The 6176-nt window shown below is 38.7% G+C and overlaps 1 pseudogene; it reads left to right on the forward strand.

Annotated features, from left to right (window-relative positions):
* Positions 1 to 1260: 1260 nt before the first annotated feature.
* Positions 1261 to 5793, forward strand: LOC138918594 (olfactory receptor 1571-like; annotated as a pseudogene).
* The last annotated feature ends 383 nt before the right edge of the window (positions 5794 to 6176 follow it).

The raw sequence follows: 6176 nt of genomic DNA on the forward strand, positions 1-6176 counted from the left end.
GCTTCTGTACTGAGTTTGATCTATTCTGCTGTGACACACTTTATTTCATTTTATTCACCGAATTCTTCGGCTGCAAAATTTCCATTTGGTTGTTTTTACTATGTCTATTTCTTTGTTAAATTTCTCATATTGTTCACAAATTGTTTTCCTGATTTCACTGATTTGTCTTTTTGTGTTTTCTTAGCTCATAGACTTTCATCAAAACAGGTATTTTGAATCTTTATCAGCTGGATCACAAAATTCTGAGTCTTTGAATCAGTTACTGGAAGATGTTGTCTTTTGCTGATGACATTTTTCCTTGATTCTACTTGTTTCTTGGAGTTTTGCTTGCTGTTTTCACATTTGAAGTAGCAGAAGCTACTTACCTCCTCAAATCTTTACTAGTTCTCTTCAGCTGGGAGATATTTTTCAGTACTCCTGCTTATATTTGGGATTTTCTCCAACTTTGTATAGATACACTTGCTCCACACTTCTTGCTCCCTCTAATGGCCAAATTCTTAAGCTTGTGTATCTTCTCTGCTTCTTCCACTTCACCAGCGTATCTGCTGGAAAACTCTGTTGTGTTTTCCAGAAGGTGGTGCTACATCTCAAATTGTGGTTTCTCCTTTGCCCAGACATGCTGGCCTGACTTTTTGAGGCATTCTCTGTTTACTAGAGCTGGCTCACACCACCACATTCTGGAGCACAAACAGGAGCTGGCATCAGAGTTGGGGGAAGAGTGAGTATAGCACTTGAGGTGCTGAGGGTGCGCAAGGGCCAGGTGCAAGGTTCCTTGGGTGAGGTATTCTGAATGGCTTGTGGGTGGGCTTCTTGCTGGAGTTCTGAAAACAGTTAGCAGGAACTGCATCTCATTAATGTCCTTTGATATTTTTGTCCTCCTCTTTCCTGCTCTCCTGCTTCCCTCATATATGAAGGTCATGTGGCAGTACTCTGGGTAGTGCGGGAGAGAAATGGGCTTCTCTATCAGCATTCCTGCACATCTTGGGTAACTGAACACTTACTCACTATTGTCTCTTTCCCCTGTGGGAGAAGTACTACCAGGTAGTTTAGCCCTGTGCTGTGTCACCTTGAGAGAGGACCATTCCTGGAAAAGTTTATCTTACCCTGTACAGTGCATCCAAACTTGTATTTTTTCCCAATAGAGTCCTGGAATCTCTCTTTGGGAAGTCTAGACTTCTGCAAAGGCTCATAACATCCGAAGGTGTCTGCCTAAGCCAGTATTCTCCAGATTTTTCCTGCCATGGCCTAAAGAGAATAGGGATGGTTGGCTGGCTTCTGCTGGTTCTGCAGTCCATATCAAAGTCTGTCTATTACCTGATGCACAAGTCGGCAAGACTACCCCTGGATACTTGGCATATGGTGCTAGATCCCACAACTCCCACAGAGGTACCTTTGTTCATGGATGGATGCCAATTTTTAATTCTTAAAAGAAGGAACAAAAAGGAAGTATGTCTTATGCCACTGTGACACTGACATCATTCTAGTTAAATCCTAGTACAATTAAAGCATCATGTAAATACTGTGTATTTGCATTTCTGTACTAACAAACAATTCTCAATATCACAGTGGTAATAAGTTATTTGTGTTAAGAAACAACTCTCAATATCACATTATCACAGTAAGAATGCATTTTCCTTGCTTACATTACATGTGAGCTTCAGGGTGTCTGTGGCTGTGACCCAGCTGTGCTTCTCTCCAACTGTGTCTTCATTTGGAGACCTGGGCTGTGCGAACAGCTGCTATGGCAGATGTGGCTGTTCTTATGACAGAGAGAAAGAAGAAGAGAAGTGGTGGAATCTCACAATGATGCGTTTAGCTTTTTCATAGACACTTATCATGTCATATCCACTCACATTCTGTGAACCAACGCATGTTATGTGTCCAAGCTCAATGACAGCCATGGCTGGAACATACACCCCTACCCCTTGAGACACCATGAAGACCTAGAGCCAAGAGTGGGGATGTAAAGTTCTCCTAAAAGAATGGGGGAGTGAATAAATAATTGTGAAAAATTGAACAATCTATAGTGTGGAGAAAGCCATAGAAGCATTTCATACTTCTGTTGAAATTAAACATTTGTATAATGTGTGTTACAGATTTGCAACAAGGAGGACAACAAGAGTTGGAAGAATAAATTGATTTACCAAAAAAATAACAGTTTTACAGATATTCTCGAGTGGAACATAGGAACATATCTTTTGTCTAATAGCTCTTACTGTGACTATTTGGATCCAGTGTGAGGGGTTCAGAGGGTATGTCCATAGGCACAGAATCATGACCTCTCCAGCACTCTGCTCCCTGCTGAGGGCCCTTGGAGGATGTTCCCCCTCAAGATCTAGACTCTCTGTGTCCCAGGAGCAGGGAAATACTGGACTCACCGCCTGCACCTAGAGACATTTCTGGTATCATAATGAGCTTAGTAAATATGGGACTGGGACACAGTCACAATAGCTGTTGTGGATTGAGCATTAGCTTTGTGCTGGGTAATCTCCTATGAGGTCTAGATTATTTCTAACTTCTCACATCAAATTTATAAGGTTAGGCAGAATTTCCTGAGTTTATAGATAAGGAACTGAAAGGCTAAAAGTTGCATTTTCTCTCATGAGGGGAAATACTCAAGAGGGATGTATAAACCTGTGTATGCAGAAGTTGAAAAACTGAGTCCAACATTTGACCACCCAAGGTCAGACCTGAGGGGAGCAGGAAAACTCTTGGTGGAGAAGGGCTCAAAATACCTATACCTGACTCTAACGCTAGACCACAGCCTTGCTACTCAAAGAGTCATCCACAGACCAAGTCCTGCTGCATCAACATCAAACGGGAGCTAGATACAAATGCAGATTCTCCAGGCCCATATTAGGCCTGCTGAATCAGAATCTGCATTTGGAGAAGATGCCCAAATGATTCATATCCACAGTGAAATTGAAGAAGTACTTATCTAGAATAGTGTTTCTCAACTTTCTCACTATTGACATTTATGGTGGATAATTCTTTGTGACAGAGGCTGTCCTGTGCATGGTGGGATGTTGTGTAACATTCCTGACCTCAGCTGACTTAAGTGCCAGTTGCAGCTGCTTAGATGCAACAACCAAAATATTCTCCAAATACTTCCAGGTACCCCTGGAGGCAAATTGTCTCCTAGTGAGAATAGCTAGGCAAGAGCATTAGGACTGGAAACATCTTGATGGAGTTCCAATCAAAGCCCATCCCTTACTCAGTTCGTAACTTTGAGCAGATAATTTAACCCTCTGAGCCCCATTTCCACAAATTTAGAATGAGGTTCATAATAGCACTGTCCTCAGAGAATGAACTTTTATAAAAATTAAATGAGAATACGTATAAGGTACTAATTTCAGGGCAAAATGCATAAAAAGATCTAAGTGCATGTATTTTAAATTAAAGATTGTCTTTATTGTGCTAAAATACACATAACATAAAATTTACTATCTTAACCATTTTTAAGTGTATAGTTCAGTGGTATTAAATAAATTTGAATTATTATGCAGATAACACCACTACCCATCCCCATAACTCTTTTCATCCTGTGAAACTGAAACTCAATACCTAAATATTTTTTAATTAACAAAATGTTATACAAAGAAGACTAAATGATGTTCTTAATTTAAATGACAAGCATTAAACTCTTAACTGTTTTGGCCCAAGGCAGTAGTACTCATAGTTCTATGTCATAGGAACACAGTTCACCACCTTGTTGAAGAGTAGAATAGCAATTTTCTGGAGATGATCAGGTCACTTTTCTTTCATCAATGTTTTATATTTTTCAACGTACAAGTCTTTCACCCTCTTGCTGAAGTTAAGTATTTTATTCTTTTGGATGCCATTGTAAATAGAACTGTCTTTGTAATTTTCTTTTCACATTTTTCATTGTTTGCATATAGAAATGCAACTGATTTTTGTATGTTACTTTTCTGTCCTGTTACTTTGCTTAATTCATTTATTAGTTCTCTTAGTTTTGTGTGGAATGTGTAGGATTTTCTACATATAAGAACATATCATCTACTTAGAGACATAAATGTATTTCTTTCTTTCCAATTTGATGCTTTTGTTTATTTTTTTAAAATTGCTCTGGCTAGAACTTCTAGTGTTATATTGAGTAGAAGTTACAAAAGTGGTCATCCTTGTCTTGTTGCTGATCTAATGGAAAAACCATTCAGTGTTTCACCATTGAATACAGTTGGCTCTCCATATCCATGTGTTCTGAATTCATGGATTCAACAAGCCAAGACTTTAAAGGTCTAAAACAGTTGCGTCTGTACTGAACACGTACAGAGTTTTTTTTTTTTTTTTTCTGGTTTGTTATCCCCTAAGCAAAGCAGTATAGCAACTATTTACACGGTATTTAAATTTTATTAGATATTCTAAGTAATCTAGAAATTATTTAAAGTATACAAGAGGATTACACAGCTTATATGCAAATACTACGCTGTTTCATATATGAGACTTCAGTATCCATGCATTTTGGTGTTCACAGGTGTCTTGGAACAAATTTCTCATGAATATAAAGGGTCAACAATATAATATTCTCTGTGAATTTTTCATAAATGGCTTTTAGTATATTGATATAGTTTCCTTCTATTCCTAGTTTTTCAGTGTTTTTATCATGTACCATACACAGATATAAAAATTAATTTCCGGAATGTGGAATGTAAACGATAGCATATCTGCCAAGTACATAGAACCAGGGAATAATACACAAATTTTAGAATTTCTTCTTGTGGGATTTTCAGAGGAAAAGGAATTGTGAACTTTCCTCTTTGGGCTGTTCTTGTTCATGTACATTGTCACCATACTTGTGAACCTGCTAATCATCCTGGCCGTTAGCTCTGGCTCCAACCTCCACACTCTACATGTACTTCTTCCTCTCCAACTTTTTTTTTTATTTCTGCTTTTTCTCCCCAAATCCCCCCATTATATAGTTGTATATTTTAGTTGTGGGTCCTTCTAGTTGTGGTACATGGGACATTGCTTCAACGTGGCCTGATGAGCAGTGCCATGTCTGGGTCCAGGATCCAAACCAGCGAAACCCTGGGCCGCCATACCAGAGCAGGCAAACTTAACCACTCAGCCACGGAGCCAGTTCCCCCAACTTTTCTATTGTAGATGTGTGTTTCACCTTCTTCATTGTCCCGAAGATGGCGATGAATATACAGACACAGAGAAAAGTCATAACTTATGAAAATTGCATCATGCGGATTTATTTTCATGCTTTTTATAGTGTGGGACAACTTTCTACTCACTGTGACAGCCTATGACCAGTTTGTGACTATCACTCCCTGCACTATGTAGTCATCATGAACCCGCAACTCCGGTTCTGGTAATTTGGATTACCAGTGTTCTCTTTTCCATGTTACACAGCTTAATGATGTTGCAGATCTCCTTCTACAGAGACTTGAAAATCTCCACTTTTTTTGTGAAGCTAATCAGGTGGTACAACCTGGTGATGTATTTTTCAGCTGTCCTTCTGGGTGATAGTTCCCTGGCTGGTCTCCTTTACACATCTTTTGGGACAGTTTTCTCTATATGTGGAATATCATCACATCAGGGGAAGTATAAAGCATTTTCCACCCATGCATCTCAGCTCTCAATTGTCTCATTTTGTTGTGTGAGCCTAGGAGTGTACCTTAGCTCTGTTGCCACCCACAGCTCACACTCAAGTGCAATGGCCTCAGTGATGCACACTGTTATCACACCCATCTGAGCCCTTTCATCTACAGTCTGAGGAATAAAGACATAAAGGGAGCTTTAAATGTGTTATTCAAAGAGAAGCCATAAAATGGCCATTTTTCAACAAAGGCCTGTGATTGTAGGACGCAATTGCTCACAGCTAGAAATTGTATTCTTTAATCAGATCATAGAGGAAGAACTTAATCCTTCTACTTATATGCTAGAATTTCAATCTTTAAAATTTTAACTGCTTTATTGGATTTGAATAACTCCCTTTGTTTTTCTGCTTTTTCTGGTAATCAACAATTTTTCCTTTTGTTATTTTCCTAACTTCCCAAAGTTATTCTCAACCTTGGGTCAGAAACAATCTGGAGATTCCCATTTGCTTCTTGTAGTGATGAGTTGTACTAGTTTTATGGAATAAACCACATTTCACTACTCAGGCTATTTATTCAATTTTATTGTAGAAGAATTTCTTAGATCATAGATGT

This window comes from Equus caballus, chromosome 17, assembly GCF_041296265.1.
Source record: "Equus caballus isolate H_3958 breed thoroughbred chromosome 17, TB-T2T, whole genome shotgun sequence".
NCBI classification, from domain to species: domain Eukaryota; kingdom Metazoa; phylum Chordata; class Mammalia; order Perissodactyla; family Equidae; genus Equus; species Equus caballus.